The sequence below is a fragment of the Nicotiana tabacum genome, chromosome 18 (assembly GCF_000715075.1).
Source record: "Nicotiana tabacum cultivar K326 chromosome 18, ASM71507v2, whole genome shotgun sequence".
In the NCBI taxonomy this organism is placed as follows: domain Eukaryota; kingdom Viridiplantae; phylum Streptophyta; class Magnoliopsida; order Solanales; family Solanaceae; genus Nicotiana; species Nicotiana tabacum.
Window position 1 is genome coordinate 84,123,261 of NC_134097.1, and position 25,263 is coordinate 84,148,523.

A 25,263-nucleotide genomic window follows, 5' to 3' on the forward strand; every position below is an offset into this window, starting at 1 on the left:
TTAATTAAAAACCTAATAATTAAAAATTCCTAAATTATCTAAAAATGTGTAATTGAAGTAATTATCTAATTATAAAAATTATAAACATTACTTAAGTCTATATTAAAAGTGAAAAATCAATAAACTAAAATTAAAGGCAAAAATGTAAAATGAGCTATTTTTTGTGATTTTCAAATTTTATAAAACAAATAATTATGGATTAATTCTAAAAGGGTAAAAACAAATTCTAAATGCAATGCATGATATTTTTGTATTTTTCATGATTTAAATAAAAATTAAACGAGCAAGAAAAATGTAAAAATCTACAAAAATTCCTAAAAATGGCAAATAATTAATAATAAAAAAAAACTATTTTCTTAGATTTTGTAGGAGTATTTCATGTATGGCAAAAATCACGTGCTCACAATAGGCACAGAAGAATGTCTCAGCTTCTGAGCTACCCAAGTCAAAGCACAACAGGTGTGTTCCAATAGAGAATATCGTGCCTCGTACGGGGTGAACTTCTTACTGGGATAATAAATGGCTTTCTCCTTCCTTCTCGTTTCACCATGCTGCCCCAGAACGCAGCCGAAAGTTCCATCTAATACTGCAAGGTAGAGTAATAAGGGTCTACCTGGTTCGGGTGGGACTAAGACTGGTGGTGTTGACAGGTACTCTTTGACTTTGTCGAAGGCCTTTTGACAGTCATCGGTCCATTTGGTGGCGGCGTCCTTCTTCAACATCTTAAAGATTGGCTCACATATAACAGTAGATTGTGCTATGAATTGGCTAATGTAGTTAAGCCTTCCCAAGAAACTCATCACATCCTTCTTGTTCTTTGGCAGTGGTAGTTTCTGAATGGCTTTGACTTTTGATGGATCCAATTCCATTCCTCAGCGGCTCACAATAAACCCAAGCAATTTCCCAACAGGAACCTTAAATGCGCACTTTGCGGGGTTTAGTTTCAGGTTGTATCTCCGCAGTCTATTGAAGAACTTCCTCAGATCTTCTACATGGTCAATGGCCTTCTTGGATATGATAATAACATCATCTACATATACCTCTATATCCTTGTGTATCATATCATGAAAGATGGTAGTCATGGCCCTCATGTAGGTAGCCCGTGCATTCTTCAGACCGAATGGCATCATCTTGTAACAGTACACTCCCTACGGTGTAATGAAAGCTATTTTCTCAGCATCTTCCTCATCCATCCAGATTTGATGATAACCAGCGAAGCAATTTATGAATGATTGTAGCTCATGCTTGGCGCAATTGTCAATCAGGATGTGTATATTTGGCAAAGGGAAGTCATCTTTCGGACTGGCCTGGTTGAGATCACGGTAGTCCACACAGACTCTGACCTTCCCATCCTTCTTTGATACTGGCACAATGTTGGCTAACCATGTCAGGTATTCTAATACCCTGAGAACCTTAGCTTTGATCTTCTTGTTGACTTCTTCCTTGATTTTCAAACTCATATCAAGCTTGAACTTTCTGAGCTTTTGTTTTACCGGTGGACACATTGGATCGGTTAATAGTTTGTGAGCCACAATGGACGTACTTCGACCAGTCATGTCATCATACGACCAGCCAAATATGTCCTCATACTCCTTTAGAAATTTTGTGTATTCTTTTCTTCTCTGATGGTAATAGGTGAATGTTGATCCGTGTTTCCTTGACATTTTCTGCATCTCCCAGGTTGACAATCTCAATCTCGTCCAGGATGGACTTAGGCCTGTTCTCAAAGTTCTCAACTTCTTTGACAATCTCGTCAGGTATGTCACATTCCGAATCCATGTCCATTTGTTGTGTTGTCTCATTACATGTCACAGTTATTGGTTCATCAACACAAGTAATAGTAATGCTGTATTGGTAAAGCAAGGAGAGAAAATGATAGCAATAAATATTAATTCATAAGAAAAATCAGAATGCTTATTGAGTAACTGTTTTGAACACCAAAGATCTTATTGCGGGAATTGAAAAATGCGAAAAGAAAATCATTTAGTAAATAAAACAGTGAATAATGCTTATTTTAGCCTTGCTACCTCGAGGCTCATCAGGCTCTGGTTGTCCTGAGGGTCCAATTATTGAGATATTCCCCTCTGCTATGGAAGGGCCTTCCTCCCCCTCCTCCTTAATAATAACGCAACAATCCATATCATTGTCCTCAAAAAATAAGTTCTTCACTACTGCAAGTGCTTCTTCTTCATCTGACCCATAAATAATGTCAGTATGTTGGAAAGTCTGCTCCAGATGCGGTATCGGCTGCTCTAGTGGATAGTAAGGACTGCACCATGGTGGCAACTAGTTATTGAATTCTTCCCAGGTGTAATCATATCCCAGACCGAAAGTAGTGACATGTTTCTTGAGTTTTATGGGTTTAGAGATTCCTTGGAGGTTCTTACCGAGCCCTTTGCCAGGTACGTACCCACTCCAACTTAGTATACTCTTGATTTTGCTATCCCACCATTTGTCTTTGTCGATAGAATTGACCCGCTCAATATGGTGGTAAGTTTCTCCACCCAGCTTTCTTCTTCCCTCGATCGCCGGAATAGTCTGGCGACTATATATAGGGTTGCTACTATCGCCATAAATGATCACTTCCTGGTGATTTAATTCGAACTTTATTGCCTGATGCAGTGTTGATGCTACGGCCCCAGCAGCATGAATCCATGGCCGTCCCAACAGCAAGTTGTAAGACGCTGGTACATCTATTACCTGGAAATCAACCTAGAACCAGGTTTGTCCCATCTGCAAGCATAGGCGAATCTCACTAATGGTGGACCTTTGAGAACCATCGAAGGCTTTCAAATTTATTGCTCCCTCCTTTATCTTATTCAGCCCTTTACCCAGCTTATTGAGTGTTACCAGCGGGCAAATGTTAAGACTGGAACCTCCATCGATCAAGATTCTGGTGATGAAATAGTCTTTGCATTGCACGGTGATGTACAGTGCTTTGTTGTGCCATAGCCCTTCAGGTGGCAGCTCTTCCTCATGAAAGGTGATCTTATGGCTTTCCAGAACTTGTCCTACCATATTATCCACTTCCCCGTTAGTGATGTTACTTGATACATATGCTTCATTTAGCACCTTTAATAAAGCATTCCTGTGCGCCTCAGAATTTTGCAGCAAAGAGAGAATGGATATTTGTGTTGGCGTCTTGTTTAACTGGTCGATGATCGAATATTACTTAGCTTGTATTTTCTTCCAAAGGTTGTCCAGACCTATCTCAATGAGGGGTGGCCGATTGGAGGCCTGCTTGCTTAATTCAGCTAGATGTTCAGGGGTATAGACTCTACCAGTTCTTGTCATACCCTGTGATGCGACAATTTCTTCAATCGTGACCTTGCCCTTCCTTCTCGCCTCGGCTATATAGTCCCAGGGTACATCATTTGTATTGAATGGTGTCATGGTAGACATCGCCACTAGGATCGGCGCAACTATCCTTACTTTGAACGGAACATGTACCTTGGGTGGCAAGACTGAACCTCAAATGGTGCGGGTGCATTTGCCGGAGACACGAATTCAACCTCAATTGGTACTGGTATCTTTGCGGATGGCGTTGCTTCAAACTCAAGAGATGTAAACATATTTACTTCAGTGTCCTCAGACGGTTAGATCTGGACTATGATTGGAGTGAGAGTAATTGTCAGCTTCTTTGGGTCATCACCTTCTGCGATCAACCCGATTGATCCCTCGGGATCCCAATCATCTTCTATTTCAATCATGTGGATACCTATACCCTTATGGTCTGGCAGAGGGTTGTTGCAGATGTTTGAAGTGGGTTCATTTGCCATAATGATCTTGTTATCAATCAAGGACTGTATCTTATCTTTCAATGAGCGGCATTCATGGATGTTGTGCCCTTTCATGCCGGAGTGATATGCATAGGACTTGTTTGGGTTAACCCATTGAGAAGGATTCTCAGGGGTTACAGTAGGGATGGGGGTGATATAACCAGCAGCTTTGAGTTTCTCATACAGTTGGTCGATGGGTTCAGCGATGGATGTATATTATTTTGGAGGTCTACGATCAAAGTTAGGTCGTGGTCTAAGGAAATTTTGGCGTGTAGGGGGTGATTGATAATGGTATGGTTGAGCATTATAGGTTTGGTAGACATGAGTGGGTTGAGATTACATGGGTGAAGTAGGTTGATATGTAGGAGGTGGAGATGACTGATAAGTTAGTGGCGGAGCTTGGTATGAAGGTGAGGGTGCTTGGTAATTCAGGGTTGGCTGGTATATGAGTGGAGGTGTTGGATAAGCTTGGTATTTGAGGGGAGATTTGGTCCTCTCCGCAACCATTACAGCCCCTACGTCCCTTTTCTTGGACACATCACCGGACTGTAAAGCCTTATTTGTAGCTTGTAAGGCCTTGAAGTTTGTAACCCTACCGCTTTTAATACCTTCTTCAATTCTTTCGCCCAGTTTGATAATGTCGGAAAACTTGTGGTTCTCAATCATCATCAGTCGTTCATAGTACTGTGAGTCCTGAGCCCGAACAAAGAACTTGTTCATTTGCTCCTCTTCTAAGGTGGGTCTGACCTTAGCGGCCTCGGATCTCCAGCGAATAGCATACTCACGAAACGTCTCCGTGGGCTTCTTCTTCAAATTCTAGATATAGAACACGTCTGGTGCGTTCACCTGAATTTGTCCATAAAGTCAAATGCCATGCCTACCCAGCTTGACCACTTCTTGGGATCTTGGCTGATGTACCAAGATAATGCATCTCCTTTCAAACTCCTCATGAACAGCTTCATGCGAATCCTTTCATTCTTCCCTACTCCAACCAGCTTGTCGCAGTATGTCCTCAAATGGACCCTTGGATCACCACTACCATCAAACATTTCGAACTTAGGAGGCTTGTACCCCTCAAGCAGTTTGACATCAGGCTATATACAAAGGTCTTCATAGTTCAGCCCCTCAATTCCTTTGCTTCCCTCAACGCCCTAAATTCGGCTGGTCAGTTTCTTAAGTTCTTCGGCCAAGTTCCTTATAATCAAATCCTTTTAATCAGACTCAGGTGTGCCTGAGATAGGTTGGGTGGGATGTGACATGGTCTCCACCTAGATAGGAGTGTTATGGTGGCCTAGTGTATGGGTGTGGAAATGGTCGTTTGTGGAGTTCTGAGGTTCTGGGATGATTAGTGGAGTGTTGTTGGGGGTATGGCGGGTGTTACATTGGTTCTTTGGTGGAGCAGCGTGATGGTGAGGAGCGGGATGATTTTGTTTTTTGGGATATTTTGAGGAGGTATAGGGTTTTGAGTGTTGGGGAAGTTGATATCTGGGCTGTTGAGGGAAAATGACAGGTTTGCTAGATTTCGGACTTGATCGACCTCTTCCTGGAATTTTAACAGTTTCTGTTCAAGTTGTGACACATTCTCGTTAGGAACCCGAATACCATAGCCATCAGTGGCCTCTACCCGTTCAGCGATGTTCTCCTTCCTAATATTGTTCACATCTTCCATCTTGCCTTTGTTCTTAACTTTAATGGGACTAAGAAGAGGAGTGGGTGGAGGGCCCTTGGATCTTGTGAAATAAGATGATGATGCTAAAGTACACGAACTAACCTTTGGGGAGGGGAATAATAAAAAAACAAAATAAAAACAAAAGGTAATCAAGTCAGTGAGGATTATAAAAAGTATTGAAATATTTTAACATATAGTGCAGGAATGTAAAGCGTGTCCTAATTTGGGAACCTCTTGGCCCAAGGTAGGCCTAGCGACAAATTGATTTGGAGAACTTAGAATGCGAAATGCCTCATTTTATTGATAGAAATAGAAGAATCCCAAAACGACACTAAATAAACAAGAAATAAAAGTCACTAATGGCCATTGGCCTTATTACATCCATAAAGCGAAAAAGGTAAACTAATATCTACTTGGTCCCAGAAGGACCTTCCCCAGACTCGGCATCTCTAGCTCCTTCAAACAGCTTCCCCAATTCACGAAGTCCTAGCAATAGGTATTCTCTGGCTAGATGTCCACCTTCAGTCCCTTTAGCTTTTTGATAGTCTTCAACCCTTTTGAGAAAGTTTCCCTCTAGTTCTACTATACCTTGCTCCAAGTATCCTAGCCTTTTGTTGGCACTGATAGTCATGTCTTTCCATTCCTTAATCAGCTTCTGGTTGGACTCTTGTATCTCGTGGTGTTTGTTCTCGCATTCACGGATCCTTTTGCGCAGTTGGTTGTACTTGACTTGCGCCTTGGCCTTTTCATGACCTCGAACGAACCTTGGCTGGCCCAGACCATCCCAATTGTCTTCCAACCAACCTGAACAGAAAGGAGTACAACTGGCATGATATCTGTCTAGCTCAATGGTGTCTTTCCCCATTACGATCTTGCAGTGCCACATGTGTTGGGCTTGGCACTTGTAGGGACTATCATCATTTTGGAAGTCAACTCAAAAATGGCTCATCTTCTCGACCCTGGGTATGACTTGCTTCCTACCTGCTGCCTCATAACTCGAAGAGGGACGTAAGGATATGCTCCTCTTACACCAATCAGTATAATGAAAGGTGCATCTCTGGATCGGGCGATGAACTCCTTTGTCGGAAACCACTCGAACATCCATTGAACTTGTTCTTTAGTTAGATTATCAAAGAGCTCAACCCATCATTTGGCATTCTCGGGCTGAGCGAACATGTCAGGGATGTAATTCATTTGCTTTGGATGGTGGAAAGTGATGTGATCATCCCAGGCCCTTTGTTGAATTTCTTGTCGGTATTTGCCCTTTTGGAGATGTTCCATGAGCCAAAGCTGAAGTAGTAGATTGCAGCCTTTGAAGTGTTTCACTCCTCGTTGACACTTCTCTAGGGCTCAGTATATGTCTACGATGATCATGGGCATAATGCTGAATGTCTGCCCACCAATCCCCTCCATTAGGGTATTGGTTACCAAAGCCAGCCTAGTATGCATTCTCCCTTTCTTCATTGGAAACATGATCAGACCCAGGAAGCAAAACATGAAGACAAATACCCAACGATGAATATGTCCCAAGGACGTGATGGCAAACTCGTCAGGGTAGGTACAGTAGGATTTGTTGTGACCGTACCTTTCATACAGGTAGTCAAAAGGGATGTACGATTCCTTCAGGCATACCAATTCTGCATTCTTCTTCAAACCCATCATTTTAAGGAAACCCTTGGCTGTGCGGTTCTCAAGCACTAGCAAACCCGCAGTTTCCCATGCTAGACCGGTTAGTCCCCCTATCTCCTCTAGCAAAGGTATCATTTTGATGTCCCCAAAGTGGAACATGGCCCTTTCACAATCCCAAAATAATGTAGCAGCTTCTATTATCATGTTGTTAGGCTGGATCTCCAAGAGGGATGGTAGATTGCCCAAATGTTTTCTGACGAGGGTTTTGTCACTAGAATGTAAATCTTTTCACCAACTTAGCAACCTTGTGTGGATGTTGGTGACCATGCCGAATCTGGGGACTTCGTGCCTCATATTTCTACAAGACAGAGAAGGTTAGGCCCTTACCCCCACCAAACTCGACTATTTAACATCAACAATTAGGATGAAGCATTTAGTTCTCCAAAATAAATGCACAGAACGTGATAACGTCCGTCTGGGTTTAGAGAAACCCAGCGGACTTTGAACAAGGCTATCTTAAAGGATCATTATGTGGACAACATAACTGACCCGACTAGGTTTGACCATGATGCATGCACAATATAAACAGAGTAAGGTTTCTATGGGGTTTTAGACTAGTACCCTTGAGCGGACAACTCAAGGGGGAAGGCACAGAATTGTCGACTGCACTGCTGATCGACTAGTTTTACCATAAATATGCCTTTCCGAATTTAGGGGGTAATGATATAGGAAGGGCACAACCACTCATCAAACATTGCTATAGTATTTGTTTGGAATGAGTGTAGTATGATGTTGAGCATGATTATGCACTAATTAAAAGTATGTAGACATGTATTTGCACGTTAAAGAGCGATAAATACAACAGTTTCATAATTTAAAGTAGTTATAAAGGAAGGAAACAAGAAAGATATGTTAGTTTTGCTTTTGAAAAATAAATTAAATGCTTAAAAGAATTAAACAAATAATTGCACATGGGGAGGGGTACAAATTCACAAAAATAGTATGAAATGGTAAAAGCCTAAATATCCCCAGCAGAGTCGCCATGCTGTCGCGGCCCCTTTTTTCTCGCGGAATCAGGTTCATAACATTTTGGGTTGGGACAACTCTTTCCTTTTGGAAAAGAGGGTTGCATTTTGGAGAGTCTCCACCTAACGATTTTTTAAGATGCGTTAGGGCATCTATAAGGTTCATTGATAACTACGTTTGGTAACCAAAGATAGTGTAAGGGCTTGAAATTATCCTAAGAGGAAGGTGTTAGGCACCCCTCAGGATCTACTAGTATGGTTCCCGGCTTGACAGTTTTTGTGAATTTGTGCAATTAGCAAATAAACAAGTATGGCTAAAATAGTAGGGGATTTAAGTTTAAATACACAAGTGTTTGAAAACAATTAGTGAAGGGTGAAATTTTGAAAAGAATTACAATCTAAAGCATGCTTATGAATGTAAAGGGGTGTCCTAGGTTTGTTTGTAATATGGATCACATCAATGCAATACCCGGTATGACACTTCTCAAAGAGGGGCTACATGTGGTATTAACGCATCGGTCATCATATCCATATCTATCCTTTCCTGCCCGTGAAGGTAATTAAAACGAGGGTTGGTCTCGACCCCTACTCTATGTTGTTACCCATCCCTTCTTATCAGTCTCGGAGGAATTTAGGACTCTTATCCTATAAGAAGAAGGTTCTAGGCAGACCCTCAGGTTTAAAGGCAAAATACTAAGGCGACATACAATGACAAGTAGGACTTCAATTTAAGGGAGCAGGGAAGACAAACAAAAGGCTCAAATATACCTCTACAGGTAATGCACATAGACAGCATAACTCATACACAGTTAAAGTCTGAATTCAGAATTCTAAAGCATGGTATCTAAGTGATAACAGTAGAACCAGGTTTATTACATGACTCAGAAAAGGAAGTCCTAATCAGGCTTCCTATAGTGTAACTTCTTATTTTCATTGCCACTTATGTAATTCATTTCAATGTTGATCTGTAATAACTTATTGTAAACAAGTATTGGGGTTGGCTAGTGAAAAGGGATGGGGTAAATATGCATGTTATAATTGTTAAGGGGTAAAAACCATGTTGTTAGGTTTATATTCCTAATTGTGCAATAGAAACCATGCTTAGGGTTCATACATGCATTATAAATCATGCTCTTAGATCCCATGTTTCTTGCTTCAGCATCTCATCCGTCACTAATCTATGTTTTATGTCTATCACTTAGAAATCCTGCTCCTAGGACGACAACAACATTGGCATAAAAGTTGTTACTCTTGTACTTTCAAAAGTAATACTTCAATAATTCTACAACTCTTGTGTGCATTCAGAAATCATGCCTTAGGGATTCCTTTTTTTAACAATCCTGCCATCTGTATGTGCATATTATATATCATATTCTAGGATCCTGTTGGCATTTTATTTAAGACTCCTAGTTAATTATTGATTCATGAAAAGGTGATAAAAAATAATCCCACATCGTGATGCTTTCTGAATAAAATTGGTAATATCTTTGTATGCGTATCAAATAGAACAGCATGCTCTTAGGTTCCACTGTTTTTTTAATAATTTTGAACAACTGTTGCATATTATTTTACGCCTAGGAAAGCCTTAGGTAATAACTTTAAATAAAACCAGAATCGTCTTTGTCCTTGTTTAATTATCAACTATTAAAATCATTGGCAAACCTGATTTAGACTTCTTTTCTGAGTCATGTAATAAATCTGGTTCTGTTGTTATCACTTAGATACCATGCTTTACAATTCTGAATTCAGACTTTAACTATGTATGAGTCATGATGTCTATGTGCATTACCTGTGGAGGTATATTTGAGCCTTCTGTTTGTCTTTCTTGCGCCCCTTAATTGAAGTCCTACTTGTCATTGTATGTCGCCTTAGTATTTTGCCTTTAAACCTGAGGTTCTGCTTAGAACCTCCTTCTTATAGGATAGGAGTCCTAAATTCCTCCGGGACTGATATGAAGGGACGGATAACAGCATGCAATAGGGGTTGAGACCAACCCTCACTTTAATTACCTTGACGGGTGGGAAAGGGTAGATATGGATATGATGACCGGTGCATTAATACCACGTGTATCCCCTTTTTGAGGAGTGTCATACTGGGTATTGCATTGATATAATCCATATTACAAACAAACCTAGGACACCCCTTTACATTCATAAGCATGCTTTAGATTGTAATTCTTTTCAAAATTTCACCCTTCACTAATTGTTTTCAGACACTTGTGTATTTAAACTTAAATCCCCTACTATTTGAGCCATACTTGTTTATTTGCTAATTGCACAAATTCACAAAAACTGTCTGGCCGGGAACCACACTAGTGGATCCTAAGGGGTGCATAATACCTTCCCCTTAGGATAATTTCAAGCCCTTACCCTATCTCTGGTTAGCAAACGTATTTATCAATGAACCCTATAGATGCCCTAACGCATCTTAAAAAATTATTAGGTGGTGACTCTCCAAAATGCAACCCCCTTTTTCCAAAATGAAAGAGTTGTCCCAACCCAAAATATCATGAACCCGATTCCGCGAGGAAAAAAGGGGGCGCGACAGTGGCAGATACTGTTAAGTGAGTTCGATATCGTCTATATAACTCAAAAAGCGGTCAAAAGACAAGCATTGGCAGACCATCTTGCTAAAATCTTGTGGGAGGAGAATATGAACCCACCTTGAAAATGTATTTTCCTGATGAAGAAGTGTCATTAGTATGAGAGGAAATTACTGAAGCATACAACAGTTAGAGGATGTTCTTTGATGGAGCTGAAAATTTCAAAGGAGTGGGCATTGGAGCGGTTTTGGTATCAAAAATAGGTTAATATTACCCTGTATCTGCAAAACTTAGATTTTTGTGCACTAACAACATGGCAGAGTATGAAGCCTGCATACTAAGGCTCAACATGGCAGTTGACATGAATATTCAGGAGTTGCTGGTAATCGGTGATTCAGATTTGCTTGTCCACCAGGTACAAGAAGAGTGGGCCATCAACAATTCCAAGATATTGCCATATCTGCACTATGTACAGGAATTGAGAAAAAGATTCACGAAGATAGAGTTTCAGCATGTGCCCAGAATTCTAAATGAGTTTGTCGATGCATTGGCCACTTTGTCATCCATGATACAGCATCCAGACAAGAATTTCATTGATCCCATCCTAGTGAGAATTCATAATCAGCCGGCGTATTGTGCCCATGTTGAAGAAGAAACAAACGGGAAGCTTTGGTTTCACGATATCAAAGAATATTTGGCAAAGAGAGAATATCTGGAGCATGCGAACAATATTCAGAAATGCACACTTCAGAGATTGTCCAATCACTTCTTCCACAGTGGAGGAAACTTATACAGATGAACTTCTGATTTAGGATTGCTAAGATGTGTCGATGCAAAAGAGGCTTTGAAGCTACTTGAGGAGATACATGCTAGGACCTTCAACCCGCATATGAATGGTTTTGTCTTGGCCAAGAAGATACTCAGGGCCGGTTACTTTTGGATGACGATGGAGACAGATTGCGTCCAGTCTGTCCACAAATGCTACCAGTGTCAAGTGAATGCCGATATGATAAAAGGGCCGCCAAATGAGCTCAATGCAACAAGCCCACCTTGGCCATTCGCCGCCTGGGGAATGGATATCTTCGGTCCGATCGAGCCCACTGCTTCAAACGGGCACAGATTTATTCTAGTGGCCATGGACTACTTCACAAAAATGGGTGGAGGCTGCATCCTACAAAGCTGTAACCAAGAAAGTCATCGCAAACTTTTTCAAAGATCATATTGTTTGCCGATTCAGAGTTCTCGAGTCCATTGTCACTAATAATGCCACAAATCTCAACAGTGATCTGATGAAAGCCATGTGTGAAACTTTCAAAATCAAGCACAAGAACTCCACAGCGTACAGACCTCAGATGAATGGAGCCGTAGAAGCCGCCAATAAAAACATCAAGAAGATACTAAGGAAGATGGTAGAAAACCACAAACAATGGCACAAGAAGCTACCCTTTGCTTTGTTGGGATACCGCACTACAGTTCGCACATCCACCGGGGCAACTCCCTGCATGTTGGTTTATGGTACTGAAGCTATCATCCCAGTCGAGGTAGAGGTTCCTTCTTTAAGGATCATACAGGAAGTTGAACTCAGTGATGCAGAATGGATGAGGAGCCACTATGAGCAGTTAGCCCTTATAGATGGAAAAAGAATGAACGATGTATGTCATGGTCAGCTTTATCAGAACAAAATGTCCAGAGCTTTCAACAAAACGGCCAAACCGAGGTAGCTTGCATCAAAATAGTTGGTACTCAAGAAAATCTTCCCGCATCAAGATGAAGACAAAAGGAAATTCTCTCCCAACTGGCAAGGTCCCTACATGGTTCACAGGGTGCTAATAGGAGGAGCACTCATACTTGCAGAAATGGACGGAGAAGTCTGGCCAAAACTAATTAATTCAGACATAGTCAAAAGATATTATGTTTAGACTATTTACATTTCCTCATTAGATGTAATTGAACTACACTTGACCTGATTCTCGTTTAATAAGGGATACGTAGGCAGCCATGTGGGTTCGGTCATATCATAATAAAATTTTCATCTCCCCCCAGAATCATAAACTGGGGCAGAATTTTGAGAAGGACCCTCAAAATTCCGGAGCAAGACCAGCCGACGCCAGCATATGCCAGACACTTAAAAATTGGTTAAGAAACTGGGGAAGAATTTTGAGAAGGATTCTCAAAATTTCGAAGAATGTTCAACAAGTTTCATTACTCACAAACGACCGAAGGATCATCTGCCAAACTGGAGCAGAATTTTGAGGAGAAGCCTCAAAATTCTAACACGAGAAAGTTGCAATGTCTCTGAAATGTGTTATAGTCACTAGTTCATTTGAAATTACTAGATATTTCACCATGTTTCTAAAATAACTCTATTTTTCATCAATGATTGCATATTTTTTTCGAAAACTCTATTTCCGTAACAGCTAGGTGCTAGTCAGGGAAAATCAAACAAGGCATCCAGAATGGAGGACCAAGGCCAGCAGACAAAGGCACGAACCAACCTCCCCTTACAAAACTTACAATTTTTCTTTGGGCGCGGGTACATTTGACGTAGCAGTAGCACTCGCAAATATATACAAGCAGCAAAATTACTATCAATCGGGCCACCAGACACCAAATATATCCCCAGCTAAGAAATATTATACTCTTATTTGCTACTCATTCTTTGCATGGGACTAAGCCATGTCCCACATCTTGCATGAGGCTAAGCCCCACCCCCATTTTGCATAAGGCTAAACACTGCCTTCTCTTTGCATGGGACTAAGCCCTGTCCCACATCTTGCATGAGACTAAGCTTTGTCTCCATCTTGCGTGAGGCTAAGCTCTGCCTGCATATTTGCATAAGGTTAAGCTCTGCCTTCCATTTGCATGGGACTAAGCCCTGTCCCGCGTCTTGCATGAGACTAAGCTCTGTCTCTATCTTGCATGAGGCTAAGACCCGCCTCCATATTTGCATAAGGCTAAGATCTGCCTTCCATTTGCATGGGACTAAGCCCTGTCCTGAACCTTGCATGAGGCTAAGCCCTGCCTCCATATTTGCATAAGGCTAAGCTATGCCTTCCACTTGGATGGGACTAAGCCCTGTCCCGAACGTTGCATGAGGCTAAGCCTTGCCTCCATATTTGCATAAGGCTAAGCTCTGACTTCCATTTGCATGGGATTAAGCCTTGTCCAACATCTTGCATGAGACTAAGTCCTGCCTCCATATTTTGCATAAGGCTAAGCTCTGCCTTTCACTTGCATGGGACTAAGCCCTGTCCCGAACCTTGCATGAGGCTAAGCCCTGCCTTCATATTTGCATAAGGCTAAGCTCTGCCTTCCACTTGCATGGGACTAAACCCTGTCCCGAATCTTGCATGAGACTAACCCTTGCCTTCATATTTGCATAAGGCTAAGCCCTACCTTCCATTTGCATGGGACTAAGCCTTGTCCCGCATCTTGCATGAGACTAAGCTCTGTTTCCATTATGCATAAGGCTAAGCACCGCCTTCTCACGGTACTAAGCATTGTCCCTTCTTGCATAAATGTTGCTTTATTCCGGCAAAGCATTGTCCCTCCTTGCATAAATGTTGCTCTATTCCGGCACTATCTATTTGCTCCTCTTTCGGGCTAAGCTTTGCCCTCAACCTCACAAAACTAAGCCTTGTCTTGTTAATTTTAGCATCATATTATTACATCTCATGGGCTAAAATATCACCAACTTATCCGAATGTGTCATTGTCCGAAGGCATTATCCTCATAGCCGGAAGACACCATGCCATAGTCTGAGGATCTCTCAAATTTGCATATCATTATTCAAAGGCGTCATTTTTCGAAGGCACCATTTTCATGGCCCGAGAACATCATTTCATGGCCTGCGAATCTTCTATCTTACAATTCATGGCCTAGGACGTCATCCACACCGTCCAAGGGCAATATTTCATGGTCCAAAGGGAATTTGCATCACGTTTAAATTTTCGTAGTAATCTATGTACTTGCATGAATCGTGTTTTGAGTTCGAAGGTGATCTCGGAGGTAAATGTTTTTCAGACAGGAGCAGCCTTCACTCCGGTTTCTGCTCATACCATTCTCACTTCACCATTCATAACCGATTCTCATCAGTTACCCATCCTACCTCGTGATATCTAGTTATCTACCTAATAATACATCCGCTAAACTCCAAACTCACAACTTCACCCGACATTACACTTCACAAAAGGACCTTTTCCATCGGCTTCATTCACCGTTGGGTCCAGAACTACACCAGGGATATGTAGGCAGCTCAAAGACCAGAGCGCAAAGACCAGAGTCCAGCCTCTATCTTTCAAAACATCTCATTCGGTCAAAATTGGCCATCATTTCTTTACCCGAAAACTCTTTCATCCTTCCTGGGTAAAGAGGGGCAGTTGTTGATATTCAATGTTTTCCTATAATATTTTAAAAGTGCATATATACCTTCAAAACTATGCATTAGTATCAATGATAATTTTTTTCATAATTTTATATTTTTAAAACTAATTTATTCTAGTGTTTTATTTATATAAATGATGACAAAATTGCATCACAAATGGCTCTATAACATTTCATTGATTTAATTTTTCTATTTATAGTCATATTAAGGTCTAATTATTTCACAAATAGCTAGATTTACACCTTTTGGTTACCATTGCAATAATTTTGCAATTATAGCTCATGCATACATCACTGCATTATTTTACTAGAAATTAGCTCATTATATTTTTAAAATATTGAATAATTATGTTAAAGCACCTATGTGCATGAAAATTATTTTTTTTCATTGTTAATTATTTTATAAAATAGTTTTTTATTGAAATACTTGGGTATTTAACAAATAGCCCTCTTATTTTCGGATTTAGCCTAATTGAACAGCCCAATTTCAACCCCTAACCCACTAAGACCAGGCCTAAACCGATCAAACCCAACCCCAATTGACATAACCCGACCCAGCCTCTCTTAATTCTACTCGTTGATCACAGAGATCAACGACCATTATCACTTCTTACCTTTTTAATTCCAAATGAACCCCCTCTACCTAGCTCATTCTCACCACACTCTGCCACCCTCGTTCCCTCATCTCTTCAGTTCTCTCTCTGAGACCAAACCCTAGTCGCCGCCGCCCAAAACCAGCCCTAATCCTTCCGTTCCTCACTCGATCCATGGATTCCCATGACTGTTTGAGACTTATACTTGTCTCCTACGTCTCCTGGTTGCCCGTTTTTGTGATTTCATGGAAAGACCTCGAAGAGATCTAGTCCAGATCTTGTGCAAGACCCTCTGAGAGTCCGTCGATGGTCGAGTGCTTTTCTATCGATGTTTTACAGTTCAAATCTCTGGTTCAAGACCAAATTTCCCTTTACCCTTTCTTTTTCTTCAAAAAACTAATGTTTTGACTTGAATCGGATTAGATCTTCAAAGATCCGGAACAATTCAGAGTTCATCACTAACTTTCTTTAAGGTTCTCTTACTTTTAATCGATTTTCAGCACTATGCTATTCTAGGGTTTTTGGTTTCTTTGTTATTTATTGTCTGAACCCCTACCTATTTGAAGTGTTTCAAGTTTTCATGGCTGTTTTCTTTAAGGTCTTTTGATTTCTATATTGTCAATCAACCTCAAGTGTTTTTAAATTAGGGTTTTTCTACTTCTTCTGTTTTTTGCAAAAAAGGTTTTCTGAGATCTTCATGTGTTGTTTAATCTTTCTTGCATGATTATGTTTCTGGTTCAATGGACTAACTATTCATTGTTTGATTTCAACATCTTGTCCGTATTGTTGGAATAATTAAACTGATTAGCCTAATTATCTAGGTTTTTATTTATTTACTGAAGTAACTTACTGATTTCTGTTTGTTTTCCTTAATCCTGAGGCTCTTAATTTACATCTCTTGTTTATTTATGGTTTAATTGACCTTTTATTGGTCTTCAATTATCTATGATTGCCTTATTAGTGTAACTAATTGCTTGATTTATGGGCTCTAACCCTAACTGACTGTTGTCATGACCCTAAACCCAGGCCCGGTCGTGATGGTGCCTCTCGTGAAGACAAGGCCAACCGACACACTCTCAATTCATTTTAAGCAATTAAAATAATACAAATTAAGTCACTAACATAACAATAATCCCAAAATGAAGTGAAATAGTACAATTGTGGAATAGACATAGTCCCACATCGGGGTGTCACCAGTCATGAGCATCTACTAATCGATTAAAAATAGGGAGGGTATACATAGTCTATTACAGAACTAAAACAAGAGAAATAAGATAGAGGGAGAAGCACAGGGCTACGAACGCCGAGTAGCTACCTAGTGAATCTCTGAATCCGCATGAGCTGGAAGAATAAACACTCGCTAATAGGACTTAAAGCGTCTGAATCTGCACAGAGGGTGTAGGGAGTAAAGTGAGTAATCCAACTCAGTGAGTAATAACAATAAATGAAGGCTGAGCGATAAGAAATCACGTAAAAGTACATCAACATGCTATAAAGAAGCAGTATAAAACCAATAAAACCAATGAAATAGTGAAAACATATCAAGATACCTTAGTTTAGAATAAGCTTCTTTAAAACATCTTTTAACAGTTAAATAATTAAATAAAAAGCAGCTAGAACAGATAAACATATAAAAATCCGCCCCTCGGGCATAATGTCAATAGAATCTGCCCCTCGGGCAATATCATGGAACAACACTAGCCCCTCGGGCTATATCTCATATCATAATGGGTACACGCGCTCGCTGGGGGTGTACAGACTCCGGGAGGGGCCCCTTATAGCCCAAGTGCAATATCAAGTCATCTCATGGCATAATTAATAGGCTCTCGGCCTCATATCAACAAGCCACCTCGTGGCATACAATCTCAGGCCCTCGGCCTTATAATCATAAATCAGTGTATCACTATTGCAGCCTGCAGCCCGACCCAAAAGTATCCTCACAACACAGGCCCTCGGCCTTACTTAGTCAGAAATCTCTAAAAGCCACTCGGGAACAGCAAAAAATATGATGCTCAGCCCAAAATATCATTTAAAGTATTAAAACAAAGTAAACATGGTTGAGTTATGAAAATAGTATAATATAGCATGATTGAGTACAGATATAAAATCAAAACAGTGAGGAAATAGCAGTAAAAATCCCCTAAGGGTCCAAATAATTGGCATGAGGCCCAAATATGGCATTCAGCCCAAAACATGGTGATAGCAAATAGTTTTCAATCAAATATGCGGTAAAATAGTCATTCAGGATGGACTAAGCCACAATCTCCAACAGTGCACGACCCCACACTTGTCATGTAGCGTGTGTGTCCACTCAATATAGCTCAGTGATGTGTAATCCAGGGTTTCATACCCTCAGGACAATATTTACAATCATTACTCACCTCTATCCGGTCCAAATCTCTAGCATGTGATGCCTTTGTCTCTCGAGGCCTCCAGATGCTCCAAATCTAACCAAAATCAGTGCAAAACCATCAAAATATGCTAAGGGAACAAAGCCCGCTCGAAAAATATCAAATTACAACACAAATCCCGAAATTGGCCAAACCCGACCCCCGGGCCCACATCTCGAATTCCGATAAAAATTACATCAATAGACTCCTTATCACTCCCCGAGTTCATTCATATCAAAAGCATCAAAATCCAACCACAAAAGACCCCTCAAATCCCAAATTTTTGGTCTCCAATTACAAGCCCTAGTTCTTCAATATTAGGCTTAAATTCCATGATTAATTAGGTAGAATTCACGTTAGGATCGAGTATTAAGTCCATAAATCTTACCTCCAAGTGTTCCCCCTTGATTCCCTCTTCAATCATCTTCAAAAATCTCCAAAATCGCTCAAAAATGATGAAAGTTAGCCCCAAAATCGCGGATAATGGCTATTTAAACATTCTGCCCAAGCATTCAAAGCCTCGCATTCGCGAAGCACAAACTGACGTTGACCAAATTTTCCTCTTACGTGAATGCAACCACTCCCTCGCGAATGCCATGACTCCACAGCTCAAACCATCGTGAACGCGTCTGATACCTAGAGAATACGATGCACAACGACTTCGGCCCTTCGCGAGCGTGAAACCTCCCTCGCGAATGCGAAGGCTAAATCTTCAGCCTCACCTGCTAACCCTTCGCGAACGCGAAGCACTGTTGTCTGCAACACTCCAGTAGATTTTTTTGCACTTTCAACAACTTGAAATGGTCCATTTAACCAAACAAAACTCACCCGAGGCCCCTGAGACATCAACCAAACATGCCAACATATCCCATAACAGCATTCAAACTTGTTCCAACCTTCGGAACGCTCAAAACAATATCAAAACACCAAATTCACATCGGATTCAAGCCTAAGAATTCCAAAATTTTCTAAATTACGTTTTTTATCAAAAACCCAACCAACCACATCCGAATGACCTGAAATTTTGCACATATCCCAAGACACAATAGAACTACTGCAACTCCTAGAATTCCATTCTGACCCCTATATCAAAATCTCACCTATCAACCAAAAAATGCCTAAATTCCATTTTTTTCCAATTCAAGCCTAAATCTACTTCGGACCTCCAAAACATATTCCGATCATGCTTCTAAGTCCCAAATCACCTCTCGAAGCTATCTAAACCATCGAAACTCACATCCGAGCCCTTTAACACATAAGTCAAATCACCTCTCCGTACCCAAAACAACCAACCCGGTAATATAAAATACAGCTGAACAAGGTAATAAGAAGCCGAAATGGAGGAAACAGAGTGCTAACTCATAAGACGACTGGCCGGGTTGTCACATCCTCCCCCTCTTAAACAAACGTTCGTCCTCAAACGAGTCAAGAAACATACCTGGAGCCTCAAAAAGGTGAGGATATTTGCTCCGCATCTCCCGCTCGGTCTCCCAAGTAGCCTCCTCCACGGACCGACCTCTCCACTGCACTTTCACTGAAGTTATATCCTTAGACCTCAACTTTCGAACCTGATGCCCCAAAATAGATACTAGCTCCACATTATAAGTCAAATCATCATCTAACTGGAACGTGCTGAAATCCAAAACATGAGATGGATCCCCAATATACTTATATAGCATAGAAATATGAAATACCAGATGCACACTCGACAAGCTGGGTGGCAAAGCAAGCTCAAAAGCCACCTCCCCAATCCTCTGAAGCACCTCAAAAGGTCCAACAAACCAAGGATTCAACTTACCCTTCTTACCAAATCTCATAACACCCTTCATGGGCGAAACCTTCAACAGAACCTTCTCACCAACCATGTAGGACACATCCCGAACCGTCCTGTCAGCATAACTCCTTTGTCTTGACTGCGTTGTACGAAGCCTCTCCAGAATTACTTTTACCTTTTCTAAAGCATCTTGCACCAAGTCTGTCCCCAATAGCCTAGCATCACCCTGCTCAAACCAACTAACTGGAGATCTACACCGCCTCTCATACAAAGCCTTATATGGATCCATCTGAATACTCAACGGGTAGCTGTTGTTATAAGCAAACTCTGTGAGCTGTAGAAAATGATCCCATGACCCTCTGAAATCAATGACACAAGCACGCAACATGTCCTCCAATATCTGAATAGTGCGTTCGGACTGTCCATCCATCTGAGGGTGAAAAGTTGAGCTCAACTCAACCAGACACAAGCACGTGATTTTTGCTTCACGGACAAGCACTCCAAAAGAAAACAAAAATAGTGACCAGTGACCTCGCTGTACAAATTTTCCAATTTTTCATGACATGTACTGCTAGTCATTTGTGGTTCATCCCATTTTTTTGCATTTTTTGATCTTATCAGTCAAAACACAAGGTATGTTTGTCATAGTAATCAAACCGTCATTCAGTAGTTAAAAGAAAATTCAAAAATATATGTGCATTGTTCGTTCTAGGTTGTGATTTAACTTACTTGAACATTTTAATTTGGTGTGATAATGGTGTTAAAGTGTTACATTGTTGTTTGTTTTAATTTCATTTGTTTTACTATTTATTTGTTATTTTTCATTTTTTGTTTTAAAATTAGAAAAAAAACAAAAAGAAAAGAGTTGAAAATCGGTTTGGGCACAAAAATGAAACGAAATAGGCCCAAAATCGGCACTCAAGTCCGGTCCAAATCCGGCCTGCCCAAGCACCAATTCAAACGATGCTGTTTCAGGCAAGTCGATCTGAGCCGTCTAAGCCTCTTGATCCAACGGTCCACATCCGCACCCGTGACCCGACCTGTTTAGCCGGTCCAACCCAATCCATCACTTAAACCCAAACGACCCCGTTTTAATACCAAACGACCTCGTCTCACCCCTCACCATCAGATCCAAGCCGTTGAGATCATCTGATCCAACGGCTCAGATCTAAACCCCTAGACCATATATAAGCTTTCTATCACACCCCACGCCCCCTAGTCGAACCCCCCCCCCACTCATCTCATCTCCTTCCTCACCAAGCCCTGAAACCCCCGAAACCCTAGCAGCCGCCCTAGTTTCCCCTTCACTAGAACCCGGCGGCATGAACGCCGGTGACCACCTCCTGAACACCCTAGGACCCCCTCACTCTCCTGAACATGGATCTATTACCCCCTAGCCTCGAATCCCCTTCCTTCATCTCGAATCTTCATTTGAAGATTCGAGTCGAACCCGGACCTATACCAAACCTCACCATCTTCATACCAGACACTCCCCTGACCCCCCTCGTGACCAAACCAGGCTTGGTTTGGTCCGAATCTACCCACAACTTCTAAAAAACCAGATCTGAAAATCCAGACCTTAGAACACATGAACCTGGGGAATCCGGCTAGCCTTAACGGGGGTTTGAGGTCTAATAGACCTTAATCAAGGTGTTCTCATGTGAGAACACCCTGATTAAAGTTTGTTCGGCCTCAAAGTGTCAGAGTTGAGTCAGATTTGGATCAATTTTGTTTGGACATTTCTCGGTAAGTTTTTCTTTTCCTTTTTGTTTTATTCAACTGCTAATTAAGTTGTTAGCATGTTTCGTTGTGTTTGTTTATTATTTTTGTTATTTTTCATTCGGATTTCTTCCATCTCTGTCAAAGACCTTTTATTTGGTCGATTGTTTTCTGTGTGTGATTTGAACGTATCCTATGATAAACATGTCCGATTAGGATAGTCGTCGCATAAATAACTTATATAGGTTCCCAGTGATTGACCAAGGTTGTCCGAAGCCCTTCAGGTCCCTGTATGTATTGGTTTATATGAACGACTGATTGTTACCTGTTATAATTAGTATAGTCGACTTGATAAATGTCGTCGATTAACTTCCTATGACTGAATGTTCAAATATTCTAATTCGTACAACTTCACGAAAGTGAATGAACCTGTTGATTGTTAATTGGATGCTTGACATTTGCTGTGACTACTAGCTTATAACTGCATTGTAAACAAATTAAAAGAATCAGGCTAGGGCAGTCTTGAATTGAACTTTCAGAAGTTCAAAATGCCCTGATGCTGCAAGGGGTTTAGGGCAGTAATAATCAGGGTTTAACAGGGGTAGTCTGGGGGTTTGAAAAGAACAGAAAAAGCTTAGTTTAAATGAGCTGACAAGTAGAGTACTAAATTAGGATTAAACTAATGCAAATGGGGAACAAGACACAAGAGTATGGGGGTTTAAAATGAATACTTAAATGAACTCATAACTCTTGATTAAAGAATAAGGCCAAGCGTGGGGAACAGATGGCTGGCATCAAAAAGATGTTTAGGCATGGGATTTAATAGGTATGGGCAGTCTGCAAGTGGGAGAATCCAGGCAGCTTGACTGCACTGGTTGTTTGGCTTATAAATAGGCTATTTCAGAACTTAAAAGGGGCAGGAAAATTTAGCCTTGAAGAGAGGTCTTGTGAGTTGAAGAAAACTGAAAAAACAGAAAGAAATTTCCAGAAATACTGTAACTGAACACTGTCCAAAAAACTGCACAAAGAAACCAAGTTGGTTATCCTCACTGGGATTGTTATTTGTTCCATTAAGAGAAGTCTGTGTTCTTCTGCTGTGATTGTTACTACACTGAGCTTTCTGTGTACTGTTGGTTTGAGTTTTTGATTATTGGAACTGTAGTGGTTATTTGTTGAGCTTTTGGGGTTATTGGGATTACTGGATTGCTGTTACATTCAACACTCTGAGTTGTTGTTTCCTACTCTGTTTTTCTGGGATAGTCTGTTCATTGCTCGATCACTCGCTGAGCTTCATCATTGTGGCTTCTTTGTTTGTTGCTGTATTGTGTTGATTACCTGCTGCTGCTGTGCCTGCTGTGTGCCACTCAACTGATTTTTCCTTCTTTTGTTCTCTATACCAGGTACACAGCTAATACACTGTCAGATGTAATTGGAAAATTGAGCATGAATACAAATGAAAAGACCTGAAGAATGTCTTTTATATATAGATTGTTACATTAAATATCATGTAATGTATAATAATTTTATTCTTGTTTGGATGCTGGAAGTAGCTTGCCTGTCTAATAGACGTCAATGTAGGACAATTGAATGTAAGTCTATATATGCATGCGGTTAGGTAAAACATTCCCAATACAATAGGTTGCATCCCAGATTCGGTTTAATCGTGTAACATGTCGTTTAATACATGCTAAGCATGAAATTATCCATTCCTAGCTAAGCTCGTCTCCTTTGGATGAATTGTTTTGCTATAATTAGTAATCAGCCACACCTACAGGACAAAGACACAAGTTTACGGTCTCAACCTCACGGAGGTTGAGCCTAGGTAGAAACGGACCAGGCAGGTCCGCATCAGATGAACAGTGGCCCAGGTCTGGCCCATCCCGTATGAGCTGGATTTGGGCCCATAATGTCCGATCAGCTGTCCGTGTGCGTAATCCCGTTTACTTATTCTGTAAAAGCATTTTTGAATCCTGCTATAAATAAGCCGGCAAGCATGTAATTAACTAGGACTATCTCCGTTTTCTATTAGTAGAGACAAACGCGACAAGAAACGTAGTTGCTATAGGATATCCTTTTAAAATAAGGACGAGATGAGCCTCGACAAAAAAATAAAGAAAAACGTACAAGCTGCGGGGCCCTCGTTAAATGTAAATATCGAAGCATTCAGTTTCCAAGGTGGGTCGTTTAGCGAATCTCACGACCCTCCCGGAATAATAACGCGATAGCCTCTTTAAGCGCGTGTTTAATAATGTTATCTCCTTAAACTCGGGTGCACATTTATGTGACCCAAATCCAAATCTCAACGGAATCGAAATGTGTCTCTAATCACGGGTATATTGATTATGGCATGGCCCGAGATGCATTTCCATGACGTTGTAAATTCCTTTTAATAATAAATGAGACGAGCCTCGACAAACAAAAAATGTAGAAGCTGCGGGGCCCTCTAAATGTATATATATTAAAAAATACTTAGAATTCGGGACATGCCGTTTAGCAAATTTTACGGCCTTCCCCAAAATAACAATACGTTAGTTGCTTTAGGCGCGTCTTAATAATTTATTTTTCTTAATTCGGGTGCACATTTATGTGACCCAAATCCAAATCTCAACCGAGTCGAGATATGTCAATAACCACGGGTGCATTGATGTAACGTAGTTCGAGATATATTTTCACGACGCTGCAATTCTCGTAAAAATAATAATAAAAGCGGTCAAGAGTTTAAAACTTGCACATAGGTTTAACATGTACAAAATCAGATAATCATGCCAAATATAACAGTTGAGCGACCGTGCTAGAACCACGGAACTCGGGAATGCCTAACATCTTCTCCCGGGTTAACAGAATTCCTTATCCAGATTTCTGGTACACAGACTATAATATGGAGTCATTCTTTTCCTCGATTCGGGATTAAAATTGGTGACTTGGGACACCCTAAATCTCCCAAGTGGCGACTCTGAAATAAATAAACCAATCCCGTTTCGATTGTCCTTTAATTGGAAAAAACTCCCTTGCGCCCTCGCGGGTGCGGAAAAAGGAGGTGTGACAGCTCTGGCGACTCTGCTGGGGAAAGAAAAACCAGAACCACTAGTTCAGGGTTAGAAATTCGAGCTTAGATAAATTGTTATATTTGGTTATATCTGATTTTTACATGTTTGAGCCTAATGTGCTAAATGCTGCTTTTACCGCTTTGATATTATTTGGACTGTATATAAACTGTGCCGAAACCTTTCTCTTCTTACCCCCGGGGAGAAGCTCGCTGGTCGAGGCTCCCTATTCTGTTAGTGTCAATACCCAAAATAAGAAAGAGGACGGATAAGTTACGAAGCCGGACGGCCTTTTGGTTCTCGGTAAGTTGCCCCTCCTCGACTTGAGTTGTCCGCTCGGGTACACAGTCTAGAACATATACCCAGGTTATAAACCTAGCATAACGAAACTCCATGCCGGATCCCTAGTAGGAACGCTTATTTGCATCACGTTGCATTTGACTTAGGGGACTCAACACAGGGGTTGGGTCTGTCTAGGACTAGCAACCTGATATGAAAGGACCATCCTAATGCATCCTATTTGTTTTCCGTGCATTTATTTGTCTCGCGCCCGCATGCTGACCGGTGTTTGAATATTATGAGTAATGTGAAATTGGAAACATAAAAAGAAGAAGAAATAGCGGTTAAGGAGTTAATTGTTTATTTTTGAAAAAAACCAATGCCAAAATACTGTCAAAACTCTGCCGAAATTTTGAGAAAATGAAAAAAAAACGTCT